Source organism: Ovis aries, chromosome 22, assembly GCF_016772045.2.
Source record: "Ovis aries strain OAR_USU_Benz2616 breed Rambouillet chromosome 22, ARS-UI_Ramb_v3.0, whole genome shotgun sequence".
In the NCBI taxonomy this organism is placed as follows: Eukaryota; Metazoa; Chordata; class Mammalia; order Artiodactyla; family Bovidae; genus Ovis; species Ovis aries.
Window position 1 is genome coordinate 19,081,177 of NC_056075.1, and position 24,467 is coordinate 19,105,643.

At 40.8% G+C, this 24,467-nt stretch overlaps 1 protein-coding gene across 42 annotated transcripts in view; it reads left to right on the plus strand.

Annotated features, from left to right (window-relative positions):
* The first annotated feature begins 7,021 nt into the window (after positions 1 to 7,021).
* R3HCC1L (R3H domain and coiled-coil containing 1 like) overlaps positions 7,022 to 24,467 on the plus strand; it is a 76,226-nt gene continuing 58,780 nt past the window's right edge. For 2 of the 42 annotated variants that reach the window (XM_042238972.1, XM_060404659.1), the window contains exons 1-5: positions 7,022 to 7,402; positions 8,993 to 9,092; positions 13,521 to 13,619; positions 19,492 to 19,544; positions 20,948 to 21,055. The gene's annotated coding sequence lies outside the window, so the exon portion shown is untranslated. Of the gene's footprint in view, positions 7,403 to 8,992; positions 9,093 to 9,729; positions 13,620 to 19,491; positions 19,545 to 20,947; positions 21,056 to 21,673; positions 22,989 to 24,467 lie in introns of all 42 variants that reach the window. The other 40 variants (XM_060404635.1, XM_060404658.1, XM_060404640.1 and 37 more) reach the window with 26 other exon arrangements.

Below are 24,467 nucleotides of genomic sequence, written 5' to 3' on the forward strand. Positions count from 1 at the left end.
AGTCAGGAAATTCTAAGTGGTAGACATTATCCGACTATTTTCTCAATTATAGCTCGAAGGAGTCAAGTTGTCCTCAGATCAAGATGAATATGGACATAATATCACCTAGCCCTTTCCTCTAAGAAGCATTGTGGTGTTGGATATTTTAGCCAGACAAGCCTTGAGGTCAAGAGGTGGATAGATTAGACTTGGTACAGGAAAGCTAATTGCGTATACGTGTGTGTGTGTGTGTGTGTGTGTGTGTGTGTGTGTGTGAGAGAGAGAGAGAGAGAGAGAGAGAGAGAGAGATTGAAAGTGTTTGGGTGTGTTGGAGGTACTAGCACAGCTCACAGTTGGATAAGAGCATCAGATGTGTGACCTTATTGTCCAGAGAGTCAACCAAAACAATAGTTGCTGCCATGCCCTTTTAAAGGTGGCTTCAATTAGAGTTGGGAGAGTTTTCTGGGCTCCTATCTTAGCTGTGGGGTCAGAGGTCATTGCTGCTCATCAGAGTCCTCTATCCTATGTTCCTCATGAATTAAATGGGAGTTCTCCCAGTTGATATTTTGCCCTCCTATTGTCCTAAAAAGTCTTATTTTTCCTCCAGTTGATACCTAAGACAGATAAAATTCTAGAAAATAGCACTTAGTGATGTTAGTCATGAGGGAAGGATCCAAGTACCCAAAAGCCCAATAAAATCTGGATCTTTCTGCACTTATTGATGAAAGTCACTAAAGGAAAGAATTCTTAAGTTAGGGGGCACCAGTAAGGGCCCACATTTCCAAGGGGAAGGTTCATTTAGTCCCTCTCTCCTGAACTTTTTCTCCTCCATCTTCCATGTCATCTGGGTAATTATGGTATTATATTAGGAGGATATTGAAATTCCAAGGAGTTGTGAAATGTCCCCCAGCAGAGTTCTCTTATATATGCCTTGTTCAAATTGTCCGTTTTGAAACTAGGCTGGAGATGACCAAGCCCAAATCATTGAACAGAGGGGCAACATGGAATCCCTAAAAGTCTGAGGACCAGATATCCTCTATTAATAGTTATCCGAGGACTCTGAAGGGTCTGAAAGAGGGGACCTGGCATCAGGAACATTTGAGTTAGAGGCAGTGTAACTTAGAGGTTGAGAGCTCAGACTCGAGAGTCAGATTGCCTTGGTTCAAATCTCAGGTTTGTCAGTTATTAGCTGCACAGCCTTGGGCTTCCTCCACTGTGAAATGATGATAATAATAGATTGTACCTTGTAGGGCTGTGTGAGAACTGACTTAGATCAGGTACATAAAGGGGGCTTAGCACAGCTCCTGCACACAATATGCATTTGTTAAATGTTAAATGCTATTATTTATTAAAGGGAGAATTCTTTTCCTGTTCTAGGGTGTTTCTTTCCTTCCTTATGTCCTTGAACCCCTGCTGCTGTTAAGTCACTTCAGTCGTGTCCGACTCTGTGTGACCCCATAGACAGCAGCCCACCAGGCTCCGCCATCCCTGGGATTCTCCAGGCAAGAACACTGCAGTGGGTTGCCATTTCCTTCTCCAATGCATGAAAGTGAAAAGTGAAAGGGAATTCACTCAGTTGTGTCCGACTTTTCACTACCCTCTAGTTTATATTTCTAAAGCCAGCTGCTTAAATATCCCCTCCTCTTCTGGTCAGGGATACAAAGAAAATACAGCTTGGGCATGGGAGTACTTTCTTCTGTATTACTTACAGCATCACCTCAAACTAATATACACAGTTCATTTTAATCCAAGAGCTAAGGGCCCTTTAAAGCAGCCATTCCTTATTTATTCAGTTAAAAAAAAATCAAAGTCCTTTGGTTTCACGTTCCTTTATTGTATTTTGTAAGGCATATATTGGATACTATGTAAATGTGAAATACTCTAACAATAGTAACTGAGACAGATGAGAAACTCAAGGAAGCAAAGTCACCATTTTGAGCTCAGCTCTTTATTGATGGGCTGAGTGATTTGGGAGCGACAATGTGGCTCCAAAGTTAAAGAGCCCCCAGGGATTCAGAGGGCAAAGGCTTGAGTCTCGGTCACGGCAGCAGTTATCGTGACCCCAGGCAGGCAGCTTCTTCCCCCGCAGACTTCAAATTCTCCCCATCAATACTAGGATGAATGCCACAGAACAATCTCCCAGGGATGTGAAACCAGGGCTGCCATATGTGGTTGTACAGGCTGTGTACTGCACAGGGTGTCAGCTGATGGGGTAAGTGGGAGCTGAAACACAGCTCATACTCTACTCATCAGTCTGTGCTCCCTGGTGATGGACAGCGTCCACATGGAGGAAGGGATCCTTCTGTCTAATTTGCATAAAAGTAGTATACGGGCTAGTAGAGGCCCTGTGTGAAGCAATGGTGATAGCCATGGATCACAGAGCTTAGCACTTAGAATGGGTACATTTATTCAGCACACAGTTCTTGAACACCTACTATGTGCCAGACCCTGATCTAGGGACTGAGGATATGGAGAGGAGTGTAAATAATGTCTGCCCTTGGGTCCTCTTTCCGTCACCAGGCCATCCTCCCCTAACGTTCAGTCATCAGCAAGTCCTGTAGACTCGAGATGCAGAATATATGTCGAGTCCACCCACCTTGTTTCACTGCTAGCACTTTGTTTTTATTATCTCTTTCCTAGATTACTGCAGCAAATGGGCTCCTACTTCTACTCTGGTCCTCCAAACAAAAACAAGAGTGACTGTATAAAAATGTCAATCAGGGTCCTTCCCTGGGTCCAGTAGTTAAGACACCACATTTTCACTGCAGGGGGTATGGTTCCATCCCTTGTTGGGGAACTAAGGTCCCACATGCCCTAAGACAAGGCCAAAAAAAAAAAAAGTCAATCAGATACCATTAACCTCTCGTTTTAAGCTTTTCAGTGGCTATAATTTAGTCCAGGGTCCTCACCATGGCCTCAAGGCTGTGCACACCTGATTCCAATCATCTTGTCATGTCATCTGAATCACTCAACCCACACTCTCCCCATCTGTATGAGAAGAGGTTCTTCACAGAAATAGGAACCAATAGGATATATGTGTATCTCCTATATGCATAGGTGTATGTGATATATATATATATATATATATATATTTATATCCTATGTATATGTATGTGTGTATATATGTGGGGCTTCCCTGGTGGCTTAGCAGTAAAGAATCCACCTGCAATGCAGGAGACCTGAGTTGGATCCCTGGGTCAGGAAGATCCTCTGGAGGAGGGCATGGCAACCCACTCCAGTATTCCTGCCTGGAGAATCCCATGGACAGAGGAGCCTGGGGGGCTAAAGTCCACAGGGCTGCAAAGAGTTGGACATGACTGAAGCCACTGAACACGCACATGTATATATGCATATATAAAACAAGATTTATTGTGAGGAATTGGTTTGTGTGATTTTATTGTGGCTGAGAAGTCCCACAATTGCTGTCTGCAAGTTGAAGACCCAAGAAAGCCCGTGGTGTAACGCCGGTCCTGGCCTGAGAACCAGAGAGAGCAGAAGGATAGAAGACCAAAACGACGCTCCCCTTTCCCAATTTTTTCTTCTGTTCACACCTTCAGCAAACTGAGTGATGCCCGCTTCCCAGGTGGTGCTACTGGTAAAGAACCTGCCTGTCAACGTAAGAGACATAAGAGATGAGTGTTTGATCCCTGGTGTGGGAAGATCCCCTGGAGAAGGGAATGGCAACCCACTCCAGTATTCTTGCCTGGAGAGTTCTACGGACAGAGGAGCCTGGTGGGCTGCAGTCCATAGCGTCACTAAGAGTCAGACAAGACTGAAGTGACCTAGAAAGCAGGCACCCACATAAGGGAGGGCAAATAAGCTACTTATCTCAGTCCACCCACTCAAATGCTAGTCTCATCTGGAAACATCCTCACAGACACACCCACAAATTATGTCTGATCTGGTTACTTAGTGACACAGTCAAGGTGACCCACAAACACAATTACCTTTCATACTATTCCACAAAACACCCTTCTGTCCTTCACACAACCTAGCTTGTTCTCTGTGTGGTCTCATCCCTTTGGCTGGAGCACCAATTCCCTGGTTGTCCCCTTGACCATCTCTTTCTTATCCTTCAGTGCTCAGTGGAAAGGTCACTCTGAACCTCAGAGAGGCGATCTGGACCACCTTGTTAAAGTAGTGTAGTATTGTATGCCCACCAGCCACTCTTTGCTAGGATGTTCCACAACAAAGCATCCCAGCTCAATTTGTAAGTACACAGTTCTTTGTTTACAATCTGTCATATCTGCTAGATTGTGAGCCTTGTAACATGATTGTTTGTTCTCCACCATAAATCCCTTCAGAATTTTGCTAGTCTCTGGTGCACAGTAATAAATACCAAATATTTGCTAAATGAAGTTGTTACAGAGAATTTGTCTCTCAAAGGGGAGTAATCATCACAACATAACGTAGAGATACATTTTGTGACAAAGGTAGTGATATGCTGGTAAACTGACTCTCAACAAAAGAACCTGATTTGTCATTTGTTGATTTCCATGGTGGTGTAATCTGAGCTGATTTCAAGTTACCAATGGTTTAAAAGCTGACTTGTAAAAACAATTAGTTTTTCAAAGGGCTTCCCTGGTGGCTCAGATGGTAAAGAATCTACCTTCAAAGTGGGAGACCTGGATTTGATCCCTGGGTTGGGAAGATCCCTTGGAGAAGAGAACAGCTACCTACTCCAGTATTCTTGTCTGGAAAATTACAAGTACAGAGCAGTCTGGCAGGCTACAGTCCATGGGGTCGCAAAGAGTTGGACATGAAAGCTGTTATGAGCTGCCTCTGGCCTTTCACTGGACTAGAGGTCTGCATGGGTGCAAGGAGAACCCATTAGTTCATGCTGGGGAGCTCAGCAAAGGCTTCCTGGAGGAGGTGACACTTGATCTGTATTTTGAAGGCTGGGTATGTTGGTTCAGGCCTTTTAACTCCAAAATAGCTAACAGAGCCCTGCTCCCAGTAGCCCATGTTCAACTGTTCCTGGCTTCTCTAACTCAGCTCATTTCTGCTTGTCCAGGAGTTACCACTTGATTAGTTCAAGCCTCAGAAAGGGTTTCCTGGTGGCCAGCATTCTACTGGGTTTGCTTTGAATGCAGCAACATAGAGTAAGACTGGGTAGAAGTTAGTCAAGGAAGAAAGGTAAGAGTTTTCCAAACAGAGGAACAATTTATGCAACTCAGCAGTTCCATAAATCTAAAAGTATATGGGATGGCGTGGAGGAAGATTAGCTTCTGCCAGGCTGTGTTTGATAGGCTGAGGAGCTACACTGATTCACAGCATAGGATGGGTGGCAGAGGGAAAGAGAAAGGAATTGATCACTTTCCCTGCATAATAATTCCTGCATAATTCACAACTGGTAATTGTGGGGGTTTGTTTTTGTGGGTTTCATTTTTTTCTGGTATGGAATCATTTGATTAACATCTGTCTCTTCCAAGAGACTGTAAACTCCACAAGGGCAGGGGCTATCTTGTTTACTATTATTTTCTTAGTATCCGACACAAAGCCTCCTACATAGCAGTCAACAAAATACAATCTTGTTGAAAGACTGCATCACCTGGGGAACGTTTAAAACATGCTTATGTCCATTTACCCTGAAATAAGATCTGTAAGTCTCTCTTCCCTGAAACTCTGAACCACAAGGATGTAGAGAAAGTAGTAAGGCAGGTGTCCCTGTTTTGTAAAAACCACTCAAGAAATTCACTTCCATTTCTCCTTCCAAAACCAATCAAGTGGATCCTTTAAATGGTTTAACGAAGTGTGACATGATTTAATTTTACTGGTATAAGGATAGAGACTTAGTGGGGCTGGCCTCCATGTTTTGTAAAAATCACTCAAGAGATACCCTTCCTTTTCTCTTCTCAAAGCCAATCAAGTGGATCCTTTAATAGGTTTAACCAAAAGTGTGATGTGATTAAATCTTGCTGGTTACATAAATAGGCCTGATGGCAGTGGGGAGGAACCCATAGAGGTCCTGATGGCCGTGGGGAGGAACCAGCAGAGGTGCTGAAGTGCTGGGCCCAGTAAGGAAGCCCATGCTGTAAACAAGGTAAAAAATGAGATGGGTCTGATTTAAATTTCTGGCGGTGGGTGTGAAAGGGAAACAGATTCAAGAGACGCTCAGGACGGAGAATCTACGCAATCTGGTGCCCATTTGGACACAGTGGAAGAAGTGAGACGGAGGAATCTAGGTTGAAGGTTGGAGTGAGTGTTAGTGAACAGGGAGGGGGGAAGTGTCACTTTTAAAGTTGCTACATTTGAGGTGCTTGTTGGACGTGGAAATATTAGTTGTTCAGTTGTGTCCGACTCTTCGCGACCCCATGGACTGTAGCCCGCCAGGCTCTTCTGTCCGCAGGATTTCCCAGGTCAAGGATACTGGAGTGGGTGGCCATTTGCTTCTCCGGCGGATCTTCTCAACCCAGGGATCGTACCCCGGTCTTCCGTATTGCAGGCAGGCTCTACCATCTGAGGCACCAGGGAAGCCCAAAGGGAGACTTAAATATTAGTGTTCTCCAAGAGCTCTGGAGAACACTGATATTTAAGAAGCAGGTTAGAAAAAGAATTCTTGAAGGAGACGGAGAAGAATGACCAGAGAGGAAGAAGGAAAACCCGAAGATAGAAAATAAGTGATAATGTCCAACAGCATTAAGTGGTGCCTCAAGCTTAAGTTAGTAACTCGAAACTACCTTCAAGGAATGATGGTGACAAGGGGACTTTCTTTCGGGGCAGAAACTGCCGGGCAGAGGACGAAGGAGGAAGTGGCGACAGCGAGTTCAAACCACCTTTTTCAAGAAGCTTTGCTGTGAAGAGGAGGGATGGTACGACTGTGCAGGACGTCAGGAGCTCTGACCCTTTTATAGCTGAGAGGGAAGGGGACGAGTGAGCGGACGGCACCGCACCCATCGCGGGGGCTGTGCCCTTTTGCCTACTCTTCCCCCCACGTGACCCGGAGGCCGCCGGCGCAGGCCGGCCTCGCGGAGACTACAGTCCCCAGAAGGCCGCGCAGCGCTGAGGGGCGGAGCCGAGGCCTGGCGCACGTCTTGGAGGCGCGAGCGGAAGAGCTCGAGCTTGGAGGAGGCGGCGGATGCGGCCAGCTAAGGCGCCCCGGGTAACGAGTTGCTTCGCGTACCTGTGCCTCCCTCCCTCTGCACTCCAGCCTGGGGCTCGTGGCTTCCACGTCTCCCTCAACACTTGGGACAAGCGTTCTTTCCCCTTTTGTTACCGGTATTTTTCTTCTCACGTGACGCGTGGCCGGCCCCCGCCTGCGGCGGAGGTTACTGGGAAGCTCCCGCCCTTCGACCCCTGCGGGCCCTGGGTTGCGGGGGACCGTCTCAGACCCCTTTTTCCTTCTCTGGGCTGCGTGCTTGCTTTGGGTACTCTCCTCAGATACTCTCTGCGAAGGGGCAGTTCCTTTCCTGTGTTTCAACAGGTACTAAGTGGGGACTTAGGGACCCCTTTTTCTCCCCAGTGGGTAGGAGGCTGTGGACAGCGGGGGCCACCCGGGGCTTCGGGCGATTTCGGGGCGCGAGCCCTGAGCCTCTGGAGCGAGTCCGCTGGGCTGGCTGGCAGCCCCGGGCTATGAGCTGGGAGTGAACTGTCTGTTCGCCAGGGAGGGTATACTTCCTGGTTTTCTTGGGCCATCCTCGGAAAACTCCAAGTACGCTTTTTAAAGTTTTCTTTATCAATAAAAGCCTCTTGTCAGAGTTGAGTAGGGAAGAAGCACAGGGTTTGGAATCTGATGTCCTGGGTAGAGTCTCGGGTTTGCCACTTGCTGGATCTATTTATCTTTTGTAACCCGTTTATTGCCTCCCGGGTTTCCCAGTCTGAAAAATGGGGGTGATCATCTTTGGCCTTCGTGCCTTCCAGTGTCGAGCAGTTTATTAGAAGTGACCTGTGCGAGAAAGCATGTTTCACATATAACAATCTCACTGTCTTTCTGTCTCCAGCCCAGGTCAGTTGAATTTTCAAACCGTGTTCATGTGTTTATGAACTTGATCATAAACGTGATCGTGAACCGTATGAAGATCAAATGAGTTAATAAATAAATAGGGGGAAAATGTCTTTGGAAACGAATGTGAACCATACAGATGTTCTTATGTCGTGTTCCTGGGGAAGAGGTAACATTAGGGCCCTATCACCTGTGGAGTCAATTTTAAACGTCCTCTGGATTTTAAGGTCCACCAGAATTTGGCTTGTTCTGTCCCACCAGCGCTGCGTGCAGGCACTTAGGAGCAGTCTTGCTCTCGTCTTGCTGTATTGCAGCCATCCTTTCTTCAGTGCTACACAGAGTACAGATATCCCAGAAAGTACTTCATGTTCTGCATGTGCAGTGCTAAGCTTATGCTTGTCTCCAGCTGGTTGGCCCTTTAGAGGTACTACTTGTTCTAAACCTAGCCCTGATTGTATCACAGTGTCACTAACTTGAATGTATACTAGCTGAAATGAGAAATATTGGGGTTATTTTTACCTGTCCTAGCTACATGTGTTAGGAGTCTGTGTTACCTTATAGTTAAAATTCAGAACATAAACAGCCAGGATTCATGTGTAGTTTTTATTCTGGCAGTTCAGTCTGAGACTCCAAGCAGGTGACTTTGCTTCTCTTTCCCCTTGTAACGAGTGAGGATTTTACAGTCAACTTTTTGTGGGTTTGGCAGTATAGTAATTAGGTAGTCTTGTATTATTTCTGAAATCATTGGTTGGAAAATACTTGAATATGGTTCTAAAACCAAAGGATGGCAGTACAATTGCTGAATGTATAAAGCTGAACAAATTTGAGTTGAAATCTCGGTGCTGTGACTTCCAGTTCATGTGCTGTGGTGAATTATTTCACCTCTTTAAGCTTGTCTGCTAATTTCTGAAATGAAGATGATAGCGTTTACCTGGTAAGGTGTCTATACAGATTAAATGAGATGTGAATATTAAGTAGTACTGGAGTGAGTATGTGCTTGTTATTTTGTTGCTATTTTAATCGGTGGCTGCTGCTGCTGCTAAGTTGCTTCAGTCGTGTCCTACCCCACAGATGGCAGCCCACTGGGCTCCCCCGTCCCTGGGATTCTCCAGGCAAGAACACTGGAGTGGGTTGATGACTATGATGATGGTAAAAAGTGATGAAATTTTAGGTAACGTATTTTCTTAAGATTCAATTTTTTTTGTTGTTCGTAAAGTGAGGATAGTTATCCTTAACCCATAAACTTAAAGAAGCAGTAAGAAGTGCTCAGATTGCAGGCTTTTTTTTTTTTTTTAAAGCAGTTGCATTTTATATAAAGATTATATTAGGCTATTTTTTACATTTAGAAGTTTCCAGAACACTCTTGTTGTTGGGGTGTGCTATTGGGCTAGTGCTTCATTGGTAACCCATAGTAAGAATTTAGTTTTGTGTCTTTTTGCACATTATAGCTTGTAGCAGAACAATTATCAATGTTAATGACTTAGATATTGACTATTGACTAGGATAGCATTTTATAGAGCATTTTTTATTGGCTTCCCACCCTCCCTGCCTTTTTTTTAAAAAAGCTAGACTATTTGACTCTAAAAGTTCAATCTAGTGGGTAGGGGCCAGAAGATTTGGTGACCCTCAGTTTTTGAAAGTGGTAACGTAGTGACAAGTTCTTATGGTGGCACAGGTGTGTGTGTGTATCTACAAGGAGTGAGAGTTTAGAGAAACCAAGGGAGAATGTCTACCAGAGAAAACTGATTTGTTGGTCCAAGCAGAGTCTTAGAGTTAAGAATTGAAATATTTACTTTTCATTCCTTCAGATGCTGTGTTGACTGCAAGATGTCTGAAGATGCAAATGTCTAGGAACTGTTTCCTTTACTCTCTTTTTTGATGTGGTTTCCCCTGGCTCCACTTTACCAGTTTCACCCTGACCTGTAGTTGAGAATCAGCAAGATGACAATTTTTTTTTTTTTACTACAGACTTGTGTATAAACTATAACAATAGCCATTTCCATTAAAATCTGCTTTGTGTGCTGTAACGTATTACTTTTTCCTTTATGTTTTAAACATTTTTGTTCATGACTTTTTTCTTTAAAAGAAATTTTTGGAAGATAGACCCATTTTCAGGCTTAGTGAAAGACAGTATTGTTACTGTGTTTATTATATCTTCTTATAGTCATGAATTTAGGTCATACATATATATTCACTCTCATAAAGCTTCACATGATCACTGTGATTTTTTTTAGCCAAGGTTAAGTTTGTTGACTGTGCCCACTGAGCCCTGAAAAATAGCAAAACCAATTGTCTAATGTGTTTCAATCTGTGGCCCTGTCCTTATTAGCTCACCATTTACCAAATGTCTCACCAGAATGAGCGATAAGACTAGTGTATTGTTGATTTGGAACTTGTGCACTCATTAGACATGACAGAAGGAAATGAACGAGTGCCAAAAGTAAAAGTGTAGATTTTTAATTATACAAAACTGCAGTACATGACTGGCACTCACACTGTGTATAAAACTGGTGACCTATGGGATGGTTTTTGACAATCAGTGACCTGAAAGATGGTGCTGTGAAAGTGCTGCACTGAATATACCAGCAAATTTGGAAAACTCAGCAGTGGCCACAGGACTGGAAAAGGTCAGTTTTCATTCCAATCCCAAAGAAGGACAATGCCAAAGAATGCTCAAACTACCACACAGTTGTACTCATCTCACACGCTAGTAAAGTAATCCTCAAAATTCTCCAAGGCAGGCTTCAGCAATACGTGAACTGTGAACTTCCTGATGTTCAAGCTGGTTTTAGGAAAGGCAGAGGAACCAGAGATCAAATTGCCAACATCCACTGGATCATCAAAAAAGCAAGAGAGTTCCAGAAAAACATCTACTTCTGCTTTCTTGACTATGCCAAAGCCTTTGACTGTGTGGATCACAATAAACTGTGGGAAATTCTGAAAGAGATGGGAATACCAGACCACCTGACCTGCCTCTTGAGAAATCTGTATGCAGGCCAGGAAGCAACAGTTAGAACTGGACATGGAACAACAGACTGGTTCCAAATAGGAAAAGGAGTACGTCAAGGCTGTATGTTGTCACCCTGCTTATTTAACTTATATGCAGAGTACATCATGAGAAACGCTGGGCTGGAGGAAGCACAAGCTGGAATCAAGATTGCCGAGAGAAATATCAATAACCTCAGATATGCAGATGACACCACCCTTGTGGCAGAAAGTGAAGAGGAGCTAAAAAGCCTCTTGATGAAAGTGAAAGAGGAGAGTGAAAAAGTTGGCCTAAAGCTCAACATTCAGAAAATGAAGATCATGGTATCCGGTCCCATCACTTCATAGGAAATAGATGGGGAAACAGTGGAAACAATGTCAGACTTTTATTTCTTTGGGCTCCAAAATCACTGCAGATGGTGACTGCAGCCATGAAATTAAAAGACGCTTACTCCTTGGAAGAAACGTTATGAGCAACCTAGATAGCATATTGAAAAGCAAAGACATTACTTTGCCGACTAAGGTCCGTCTAGTCAAGGCTATGGTTTTTCCAGTAGTCATGTATGGATGTGAGAGTTGGACTGTGAAGAAAGCAGAGTGCTGAAGAATTGATGCTTTTGAACTGTGTTGTTGGAGAAGACTCTTGAGAGTCCCTTGGACTGCAAGGAGATCCAACCAGTCCATTCTGAAGGAGATCAGGCCTGGGATTTCTTTGGAAGGAATGATGCTAAAGCTGAAACTCCAGTACTTTGGCCACCTCATGCGAAGAGTTGACTCATTGGAAAAGGCTTTGATGCTGGGAGGGATTGGGGGCAGGAGGAGAAGGGGACGATAGAGGATGAGATGGCTGGATGGCATCATTGACTCGATGGACACGAATCTGAGTGATCTCTGGGAGTTGGTGATGAACAGGGAGGCCTGGCATGCTGCGATTCATGGGGTCTCAAAGAGTTGGACACGACTGAGCGACTGAACTGAACTGAACTGAACTGACCTGAACTATATTTTAGACGTTTCTCTTAGTTGAGTTATATTGGTTGCAGGCATCCCACCCACAGGAGAAGTGAGAAGACATGGAATTAGGATGTTCATGTCTTAAAAGAGAACCTGCTTCTACTATGCCACCCACCAGAAAATGTGCTCTTAGCCAGTGGGGAAAACATGCGACGTCTTCTGTTAATGAGCCCAATGGGGTGAATGAAGCCTGGGTAACTCCTGAACTCCTGAGAGTTTGTTGAATTACAGAGGAATTCCAGTTGTCAGAGGTTTCGATAGAAGTTACAGGCTGTTGCTGTGCAGCAGTAAACCTGCATGTGGAGAGAGTATCTTCCTCTCAGTAGAACATGGACCCATTGCTCACAGTCTGTGCTGCGCATTTTCACAGTCTCATGCTGGCCTTCTGTCTAGTTCTTTATTATTCAAATTTGTTCTTTGGTTTTATTTAATCTGTTGTCCCTTGTGCCCTTTTTAAAATTTTTTGTTATTTATTTTTATGTCAAACATGGCTGGTTTAGACTAGGGATAACAACAGAGAAGCAGAGAAGCACTGTTAGAAACAGCAGATTCTGGTGTCTAATATTCTGAGGTTCCCTAATAACATGAGTTCACCTGTACATACGGTAATATGAATTTCTAGAATGGACAAATTCATGACTGTTTAACTTGGTGCTAAGGCAAAAATATGGGCAAACGGTGTGTGGTATTCTTATTATGAGACTTGCCTCTTAGGTGTAGTGTTAATACTGGCTTGCATATGGGCTGTTTCAGGTTCTTTGCCATGGAATACCAGATGAGTGTTAAAGAAGGGAAGCCTTTGGATTTAAACATTCCCCTCTGAAATTTATACCAGCAGCCCTGTTTGTTTTTTTTCTTATCTGTAAAATAGAGTTAATAATACCAACCCTGCTTGTTTATAAAGAGTAAAGGGAAAAGTTAACAAGAATGTCTTGGAAATGAGGTAACTAGGGGAAAGGCTGACGGAAGGGCAGAGACAGAGAGAAAAAGTCTCACACTGGGGTGGGTAACTTGTCCCTGAGACAGGAAGAGGGTACACAGCAAAAGCAGAGAGTGAGGCTTAGTCAGAAACAGAGAGGGGCCATCAGAAACCCTTAGGAGGGACAGTCAGATGGAGGCAGTTAGAGGGGTAAACAGATGTAGAGCAAAGGGCTGACTTAGAAATGGCAGGTGGATTCAGGGAGGGAACTGCGAAAGACTGCAAGAGGGAACCAGGAGGGCATGGCCAAGGGCTTGTTGAATTAGTTTCTTGAGTTTTTGTCTGTTATTTGGGGATTTCTTGTAGACATTTGTAATTAGCCAAGAGAGGGAAGAAATGCAGATATTAGTAGTAAATCTAGTAACATGTTTATAAAGTTTTTATTACACTAAAATTGTCCCTTAAGCACTCATTTTATTTTGCATATTCAAAATTCAAACACCAAGCCAGCTTTTGCTGCAGGCCTGTTAACTGTCTCCTTGACCCCTTCATATGGTGGTGGTTCAGTCGCTAGGTCATGGCAATGCTTTTGCAAGTCTATGGACTGTAGCCTGCCAGGCTTCTCTGTCCGTGAGATTTCCCAGGCAGAAATCCTGGAGTGGGTTGCCATTTCTTTTCCAGGGGATCTTCCTGACTCAGGGATTGAAACTGCGGCTTCTGCGTGTCTCCTGCATTGCAGGCGGATTCTTTACTGCTGAGCCACCAGGGAAGCCCTCATAGGTAAACTCATTTTAAAATATTAAATAAAATGATTAGTTTCTCTTCTAGAAATACTTTTTTCTTAAAAGAAAAAAATCAAATACGTGCTTACTGTGGAAAACTTGGAAAATATGGAAAAGTTTAAAGAGCAACAACAAAACGCATAATCTCACAACCTAAGCAATGCGTAATGAGGCCTGCCCTTTCATTTTGTTGATGGTTTCCTTTGCTTTGCAGAAGCTTTTGAGTTTGATGTAGTTCCGTTTGTTTATTTTTGGTTTTGTTCCCCTTCCCAAAGAAACAGATTCCAAAAAATATTGCTAAGACTGATGTCAAAGAGTGTGTTACCTATATTTTCTTCTAGCAGTTTTATGCTTTTAGGTCTTCCATCTCATCCATTTTGAGTTTATTTTTGTATTTGGTGTAAGAAAGTGGTGTAGTTATATTCTTTTACACGTAGGTGTCCTGTTTTCTCACCCTCATTTATTGAAGAGACCATTTTCCCCATTGTGTAGCTTTGCCTCCGTATTGTAGATTAACTGACCCTGTAAGTGTGGGTTTATTTCTGGGATGTCTGTTTTCTTCCATAGTCTGGTCAGTCTTTGCAGTTCATCCTATTCTATCTAAATGTAAAAGAGAGCAGTATCTATTTGAGGCTATTAGGACTCCATGGAAGAGGAGGATCTTGAAGGAAGTGATAGAATGACAAATTGAGAGGACAGAAGAAGATTGCACATAGAGTGATAAGAAGCTAGAAGCAAGAAGTGTGGTGTGTGAACTGAATGAGACAGAAGGGGTATTTTAACAGTATTGCACAAATGGAAGACGATGAGTAGTAAAGAGAGATGATTTGCTAGGTTTACATGTGTGTAGGGATAATGAAGAATTAATGGAAAGCTCTGAAGCCTGGGTTGAAGAACTTAGATTTGGTCCTTAAAGATGATATTTTTGTTGAAAGTCATGATGAAAACAGTATTTGAGAAAGATTGTCCTGGTGGCTTAGAGGGGTAACCCCAAGTAGGGAGTGGCTTTAGGGTAGGCAATAGGACAGTCATGGAATAATGTAGAAATACAAGGTATAATAGCTCTTGTGGAGGAAGAGCAAGAAATGTAGGGTTAGAAAAACTGAAAGTTGGAATACCTCAAAGTTTTGACAGATAGGTGTATTGTAGTATTTTGACAGTGACATTGAGGAAGGATCTCAGAGAGGTCTAGGGAGAAAGATATTGAATTCAAGTGCTTTTACAAGTTGTAGGTTTGAGTGGTAGTTGAAAAATCTGGTACTTTAAGGATCTTCATTATTAAATTTATTATAAATGAATGCTGTCCCTTTTAAAGTAATCATTCTTAAGACCATGCATTTACATTCTTAAGACCATGCATTTATTCTAGCAAATAAATATTCTTTGGAATTTGTCTTTTGGAACTGCTTTCAGAACCAATAGAACCATACAGGAAAACCAATCTCATCACTTTATGGTCATATCTTTCGTGCCCAAGAATATTATCTTGCTTGATCACTCATCTTATTTACCATATTTATTTCTGAGTGATATTTGATGGTCCCTAAAAGTTAATCTGCAGAGGCCTTAAATTTATTACCACGCTGGATATTTAATACTGTCATCACTGCTGAGAACAACCTTAAGCCGTGATAGCATTCCGAGAAGAGATGCTAGTACATGCTGGTTAAGAGGGTGGGTTCTGGAAGACTAGGTTTGAATGATCTCTTTAGTACATTAATTCTGTACCTTGAATACGTTTTTTTAACTTGCCTCAGTTTCCTTGTTTTTAGAAGAAGGATGGTGATAATACTTCCTGCTTCGTAGGATTATCATGAGGATTAGCTGCTGGAACCGGTGCCCGACATTTTAAAAAGCTTGGTGTTAGCTGTTCATCACCATCACAACTACTGTTGCTGCCATCTCCATTTTGTCTGTTTATCTTTTTAGTTTCAAAAATCACTTATGTTCCTGTTAATTACATCTTGTACAAATGGAATGATGGACAGCTAGAGTTAAAATTAGAGCTCAAATAAATGATCAGACATATAGGAATGAGGCTTTTTAGAATGTGTGAACTTAGTGGGAGAACAGCAGAAAAGACAGATTTTCCTCACTGTGAAGTCCTACCAAGGATAGAATACTGGGAATATTCATGGTAAGGGAGTGTGAAACAGAAAAGGAAGCCAGCATAGGAGCAGTGGAAGATTGTTTAGAGAAAGAAAAAACTCTGGAGTGTACATTAGTATAGAGGTTATATTAATTAGGATAAGGTTTGGGTGCAGTCGAATCATGGAGACTTAAGCGTGATAAAAGTTCATTTCTGTCATTGTCACGAATTCCTGAAGTAGTCTGGGACAGTCGTGGTTTGTCATGGCGTCATGTTGTTACACCGCTGTGCATGGATTCTCTTCTTTTCCAAAGTTGCCCGGTGGTCTAAGATGACTGTTGGAGTTCTAGCCTCTTCATCCACATATGAGCCAGCAGAAAGGAGGAAACATCTTTTCCCTTTAAGGATACTTCCTGAAAGTTAGGTGTGCCACTTCTGCTCATATTCTGTTGGTCGTAGAGCCACATCTTCCTGCAGGAGAGGTTGGGAAATGTAGAATATTTTGAATGCTCAGTGCCTGGAGAGAAAAATGAGGAAAAATCAGGATAACCCAAGGGTAGCTAGTTGAAGAATATAGGGTAGATAACAGAACTAATAGTCTGTGTGTGTGCCAGGCTGCTTCAGTCATGTTCGACCCTTTGCGACCCGTGGGCTGCAGCCCTCCAGGCTTCTTTGTCCATGGAATGAATTCTCCAGGCAAAAATACTGGAGTGGGTTGCTATGCTTAGGGTAGTTTAATTCTTTATTGGTAATCCTTGATAGAGTTTTTGTATTTGTGAAACTATGAGTATGAAACTACTCTTAATCAAATTGCATCTATAGTACTCTGTTTTTAGGGTGTTATCCTTTCATGAATCCTTACTTAATTAGGATTATCAGTCTCTTATAGGGAAGAAGGTGATGGGTATGTATGTATATGTATGCCTGTATGTGCTATGTGTATAGATATATAATATACGTTAATATATATATATTTCCTCATTTAGCATTGGTGTTTGCCAAAATTGCTTCATACAGCAACAGCCTGCCTTAAAATTGATATTATTTAAGTGTCTGATATCATTCTTTCGTTCTTTTAAGCTTCTAATTTTACCTAGCCTTCTATTCACTCTCCAATTTGATTGTTTTGGGCCATTGTTTTTAATCTGTCTCTGTCCTTTTATATTACTACTCTCTCTCACTGCTGTTAATGCTGTTAATAGTACTTCCCAAAATAGATAAATGAGCAAATTTAATTAAATGTGTTATTTGCACTCTCCTGATCATTAATGAGTTTGTATGTAAGGTCAGGTCTACAATCTAGCTAGTATTATAATGACTGAATTTTCTCTGTCCACTAAATGGATAAGTATTTGCTTTAGAGTTGTTTATTTTTAAAGCTTCCGTATTTTGTGTGTTTGTGTTCTTTTAATGTTGGAAATATGAAGACCTTCTAACAATAAAGGGAGAGTGTTTCCCTGTCTGAGAGTGAGATACAGAGCTGTTCCTGTTTACCTAAATACTTGAGAGTACATTTTCTAAAGGGAAGGACATTCTTTTATGAAAGCATAGTACAGTTATCAAAATCAGGAACTTAACATTGATTTAATATTACACTGTAGTCCACAGACTTATTCAGATTTCACTCATTATCCCAATAATGTACTGTTTTGTAGGAAAAGAAAATTCTGGCTCTTGCAGTGTGTTCAATTGTCATGTCTCTTTAGTTTCCTTTAATCTGGAGCATTTCCTCGGTCTTTGTTTTTGTATGACATTAACATTTTTGAAGAGTCCAGGCCAGTTGTTTTGCTGTTATTATTGTTGAGTCGTTAAGTCGTGTCCAACTCTTTGCCATCCCATGGACTGCAGCTTGCCAGGCATCCCTGTCCTTCACTGTCTGGAGTTTGGTCAGTTTCATGTCCATTGAGTCAGTGATTCTATCTAACCATCTCATCCTCTGCAGTCCTCTTCTCCTTTTGCCTTCGATCTTTTCCAGTGAGTCAGCTTTTCGCATCAAGTGGCCAAAGTATTGGAGCTTCAGCTTTAGCATCAGTCCTTCCAATGAATATTCAGGGTTAATTTCCTTTAGAATTGACTGGTTTGATCTCATTGAAGTCCAGGGGACTCTCAAGAGTCTTCTCCAGCACCACAATTCAAAGGCATCAGTTCTTTTGTAGAATGCTTATAAATTGGGTTTATCTGCTGTTTTCTCATTACTGGCTTCAGGTTACCCATTTCTGGCAGGAATACCACAGAAGTAATGTTATGCTTCTCAGGATGCTGTGTCAGGAGGCACAGGATGTTGAAATACTAGTAATGTGGTCTTGGATCACTCCTTTAAAGGTAGTATTTGCCAGGTTTTCCAGTGCAAAGTTACTGTTTTTCCTTTTATAATTACTTTGGTGGTAAAATATACATAAAATTTATCATTTTAACCATTTTAACCAAAGTGTATAGTTCAGTGATTAAGTATATTGACATTATGTTTTTAATTTTGAGGTATCTTTGAAAAAATACTTTGAGATTTTATAAATTTCCTACTGCTCCTTGAATTTTACTAACTTTTGTTTATCTGCCTGAATCATTTTCATGATGGTTCCTAAATGGTAATTTTCTAATTCCATCATGTCTCCTATACTTATAATACTTTATTTCATCATTTATTTTGATGCTGTTACTGATTTAGTCAGTGGGAGCCCATTCAAGCTGATTCCTGTTTCCTTTTGCCTTGCCCTTGTCACTCATACACGTTCATGTACATCTTTATCTGTCTACTGAAGCAATGTTTATATTGATACTTCTGATTCCGGTCCAACGCTACAGGGTTTATTCATTCTGTATTTATAACCCCCTCTTCCAAAAAGTGAGAGACTTGTCCCTATGATTTGCATTTTTACTTACTTGCCTAGTCCTAGAATACCAGAGAATAGTTTCATACCACTACTTAAAAGACATCTTGTAAGTAGAGTTCAATATTTGTTTTCCTTATCCTATGGGCATATAGTCTAAATCTCCACTGGTCAATAAAGTAGCCACTAACTGCATGATTTGAGATGTGTTGTAATTGTAAAATGTGTACTGGATTTTGTAAACTTAGTATGAGATAAGAAATGTGAAATATCCCAAAAATATTTAAATAATATGTTGAGATATTTTAGATATATTAGATAAAATACAGTTAATTTTAACAATTTTAACATGGCTGCTGCTGCTGCTGCTGCTAAGTCACTTCCGTCGTGTCCGACTCTGTGCGACCCCGTAGACGGCAGCCCACCAGGCTCCCCCATCCCTGGGATTCTCCAGGCAAGAACACTGGAGTGGGTTGCCTTTTCCTTCTCCAGTGCATGAAAGTGAAAAGTGAAAGGGAAGTCGCTCAGTCATGTCTGACCCTCAGGGACCCCATGGACTGCAGCCTTCCAGGCTCCTCCATCCATGGGATTTTCCAGGCAAGAGTACTGGAGTAGGGTAACATGGCTGCTAGAAGATATTAAATTACATATGTGGCATCCATTATCTTTCTATTGGACATCACTGAGCAAGAAACCACTTTCAAAAAGTGACTTGGGTTAGTTTTCTCCCCAACTTTCTTTCTGTAACATAGTTATGTTAGTCATTTGCAGTACAATTCATTTCTATTATATTTTAAGTTTTTCTGCTCATCCTAATTGATGTTACTTATTTTTGAGCATGTGAAGCATTAATATGGTTCCCAAAGTCAGAATTATTTTAAATATGTATATATACTCAAAGCAGTGTCACCCATTTCTTCTTTCTGTTCACCGTTTTCACCCCACCTTTATAGGTAATCAGTCTCATCAGTCTCTGGATTACCCTCTTGGTGGTGTTTTCCCCCAGGTATGAGGAGATAACACGTTTATTTTTTTTTATTTCTTAACTTTTTACACAAAATTTAGCATACTGTAGATACTTTTTTGTACTTGGCTTTTTTTTAATTAAACATTTCACTTCAATATGTTTTGGACTCCATTCCATATCAATTTATAGCACTCACTGTCCCATCCTCCCTTTGTCTTTTCCTCCCTCTTATGGTTACTCTGTTGTGATAACTTACCCATTCTCTCATGCCATTTCCAGTGTTTTGAATTTATAAGCAGTGCTGCAATAACTAACCTTGTTTATATATATTTTTGTATGTTGGAAGTGTATGTTTGGGTAAATAACCTAAAATAGGATAGTTAGGTCAAAAGTTTACTGGAGTGGGTTGCCATTGCCTTCTCCAAAAGCAAATATAGTTTTCTTAAATATTGCTCAATCCCTTTCTGTGGGAGGTTGTAAAAGTTTGAATTTGCACCAGCAATGTATGAGAGTTTTTCACATAAACTGATTATCCGAGTATGTTGATATGCTTTTTAATTTTTGCTATCCTATTTGTAGTTAGAAACAAAGTATCTCAATGTCACTTTACAGTTAATAATCTTTTCATAGAATATATAAAAGTCATTTTAATATCTTTCTGTGTGAATTATATTTTTAACTTCATTTTTCTATCAGACTTTTTTTTCTCCCTCAGTTTTTAAGAGTCCTGTAGAAGTCCAGTCATTTCCTTATGATAAATTCTTTGAAGGAGAATTGCTGGATCCAAAGGTCCTTTGATATATAAAAGATTTTGAAATATTGTTAAAATGCTTTCTATATTAATAAAATATGTATCTCCATTAACAATGTGGAGCCCTATTCAGATAGTCTTTACTCACCAAAACAGACCTTCTTAATCTTTGTCTGATGGATAAAATAGTAGATTTATTGTGGATTTCTTTGCTAACTGATGTGATTTATTTTTTCTTTGTTAACTGATGATGCTTTATTTTTTATTTGTCCAGCTAGCTGTCCATTCAACATATTCTTATTGAACATCCACCATGTACCATCCTAAAAGTTAGAACTATAGTAATGACTAGAAGTTGAACATCTTTTTGTATTTCAGTCATTTGTATTATTTTGTTTCTTATCTCCATCTCTTTCTCTCTTTTTAATGGCATTTAATAGATATTTTGTCTCCTCAGACTAGTTCTCAGAGGACTGAGAATGAGAGGAAATGACATTTCCTTATTCTGTTTTGTTGTTGAACTTTTAAAAAGTATTTTTGTGGTTCATTGCCATTCTATGGCAAATCACTGTATGAAACTCTTAGAGTAGTCATGAAATGAGATCATGAAAGTTAAATGCAGAAACAGGTGTCAAAGAAGTGATAATTACAGATTTTTGTAAAACTAACTTTTATCATTATTATTTTCCAGGAGAGGCTGCTGTCTATCAGAAGGGAACTTTTGTACCATTTGCCTCAGATGCAGCCTGTCTGCATGTTCTAGAGTTTTATTATTCAAAAAATAAATGCCACTTATTTGGTAAGTCGCTTAACTAGAAATATTATTTACTCTGTTTGCTTATGTTTTGTATGTTTTTAGTGCCATTTTACTTTGTAACTCTCCAGTATAACAAGTTTGAAAGTGGCAGTATCCTGAAAGACTTTCAGGACCTTTTGAAGATTTTCTTGCTTTTGTTCATGTGTCTTTCTTAATTTTGGTGTTTGTTGTAGAGAGAATAGGGGCTTGTTAAATATTGGAATTAATTCTCAAAGTTGGATTACTAGCTTTGTTCTTTTCAGACTCTTTCTACTATAAGAACTGAGAATTAACATCCTTCCTGTCCAGCTCTAGCTTCCCTGTAGTTCAAATAGGGAGCAGCAAAGATGCACTGTTACGGTAGGAGTTTGATGAACTGGGAAGACTATATGATCAGTGAAATCCTCAGGAAACCATAATAAAGCAGAATGAATACGGCTATCAAAGAAATTGTGGATGAAAACTAATTGATAGCTAGTGAAACTGATTTTAATTTGTAAAATGTTACTCTCTAGATGTTTATTTTTATTTTTCTAAGAAGACTTAAGTTACTATGACCTGCTGTTTTGTGAGAGGTTTCTCTTCCCCACATCCTGTGATAATCTTTTTGGTCTGTTCCAGCTTCTGACTCTCACGTGTAGCCATTGGCAACCAGGAAACGGATGTATAGGATGAAGGCTTTTTCAGAGGGTCAGTCATAGCGCTGTCATAATTGTCCTTGTATGCTGCTGCAGCACATGCAAAGCATTGGATTAAAGCTTTAAAGAAATGATACTGGTGATTTGCAGAATTTCCTTTCAAATGGGTTTGCACGACAAGACATAGAAGTAAATGTTGATGTTGAGAACTGAGCTCAAAACAGTACTATCAAATAAAATTTAAGAATGAGGAGCCACGGGCACAAAAAAAGGAGAAGGAAGATTCTCCTTTGATATGTTTTTTTTTGGTAGCCTCTTGGCTTCTGTTAACATCAGAAAGCTGACTTCAGGTGTTCCTAGATGATGTGCACATCTCATGTCAGTAGAGAGACATGGGATTTCATTGTGCTTGACTCTGAAAGGGCCACGTCTCAGAGTAAACCAAGTGAGTTTTAATCTTGGTTATTTAAAATCTCCTTGTACCTGTCTTATTAGGAGTATTTTTTTTTTTTTTTTTTTTTTAGAAGAAACTAATTTGCAACTGGCTATAAAGACTGACATTGTGTCCGGGAAAATGCTGTACTAACACTGCGCTGTCCCACAGGGGCACTTCTCAAGTCCCCAAACACAGTGCTGACAATCTGTGACAGCGTGTGAATTGTTGGGCAGCATTTTGGGAGGATGGACAGTGGAGTGAGGCAGTTGTGTATAAGTTACAGAGGAGATGGGGAGGGGGAGAAATGAGAGAAGAGCAGAGCGGCTCAGGCTCTGGGGGCAATTTGAACAGTAGCTATTCTCCTTGTGAGCTCTGCTGATACCACTGAAATGAATAGCTGGAATTGGTTTCGGTGGGGTAGAAATGTGTTTCACTTTTCCTTTCAAGGTGTTATGGTTTCATTTTGTCTTAAAAACTATAAGGTTAGATGTTCTATTGATAAAAGTAGGAGTTGGATAGATTGAAAAGTTTTGAAGAGACTAGAAATATCACTTCATGCTAGGAAATGAAACCATTAAAATCAAAGAAATGGGGATGGGTCTTACCTTTCCAGAGACTGTTGCAGTGGTAGTAAGGCCAGTTACCATATCTAGAGTCAAAATGATTGGGCTCTTATCTCAGACAAATGTATATCCTGATATTTGTTAGTTTATTAGATACCACTGGTGGCTCAGTGGAAAGAATCCGCCTGCAATGCAGGAGACACTGGTTCGATCCCTGGATTGGGAAGATCCCCTGGAGAAGGAAATGGCAACCCATTCCTGTATTCTTGCCTGGGGAGTCCCATGGACAGAGGAGCCTGGTAAGCTACAGCCCATGAGGTTACAGAAGAGTTGAATATGACTTAGCGACTAAACAACATACTAAGGTATCACCAGCTATTTGTTTCAGAAATACTTGGCCAACTTCACCAGGTAGCAAGGCACAAGTTTCTGGTATTTGGACTGTGGAGTGGAATTTGACGTGGGGCAAACATTGGTTCAGTTGTTTCTCTGATTGTGAGAATGGTTATACAAAGTAAGTGTATTTGATTGCTCCCCTAGATGTAACATCTGTTTATGCATGTGAGGTTAGACTTGGGGAACACTGTTACAGAGCCCATTCCTTCTGTTGATCCTGTTTCTGGGTTTTGGTTTGATGTTATTGCTTGCTCACTGATACCATTGGGTTAAGCAAGTGTAATGTTGAGCGATGTCAGTATTAAGATTGTGTACTATTGTAACACCTTTACCTGATGGTACATAATAATAATAATAAAAAGCCAGGGTAAATGAAAGAACAGATGGTGTAAGGGAAGGTTTGGAGACTAGACACAACAGTAATAGTAACACTTCTCAGCAATTGCCTGTAGGGTCTAGACTTGACTCTCCATTGCTTATGGTATTGAATGACTGAACCTAGTATTGAGGGCCCTCCAGGCTGAAAACGGAATATTCTTTCTGGCAGAATATTCCACACTTTGCTATATTGACCCTTTGGCTCTAGTAGTTTCTATAGCTGTCTCCAAAATAAGGTTTTCTGAATTACTGCCTCTTCAGATTGCTCAGACCATTCCTTCTACTTGGAATATCTCCCTTCAGTCCCCAGTCTACATACTAGCTTCCAATTCCCTTTGATGCTATCTTTTTCAACTGTTCCAGGCCCTATGTGATAGCTCTCTTTTCTGAATTTTTATCATTTAGAGCTTTTTATTTGTCAATTTTATATTACCTTAAAACACCTTTTTTAAAAAATTTCCTACCTTCCCAATTAGATAGAGACAACTTAAAGAGGAGGCGTGGCTCAAACTGTGTCCTTACCTGTAGTCCAGCTTTATAGTTTCCACTGTCCCAGCGTAAATCTCAGTACATTATGTGCACTAAAAAATGTTTGGCTACGAGAAAATGCCATTACCTATTGTTAGCTATTACTAACCTTTAACATTTGTCTTGCTTTTTGTATCATAAAAATATTAGATTAAAATACAGTTTAGTACCTGAACCATTTTTGTTCAGTAGATTATTCTACTTTGAAAGCGTTTTGTAACACTCTGGACAGGTTTCCTGATCCTTAAAGGAGCAGTTCTCTGAAGGTGTTTATGTATTATAAGGTAATTGTTTGCTGTTCTTGACACTTAGTTAGTAAACTTTCAGTCTGCATATAGGAGAGCCTTTTATTTATTAATTATCTGATGTTTTGTCTTTGCCTGCTTTAAAGTGAAGCTTGCTGCTTTTGATTTCTCAGTTTCTGATCAGCCACATTTGGTCTTCACAGTTGCTAGTACAGCTACAAGGAGGAAGGA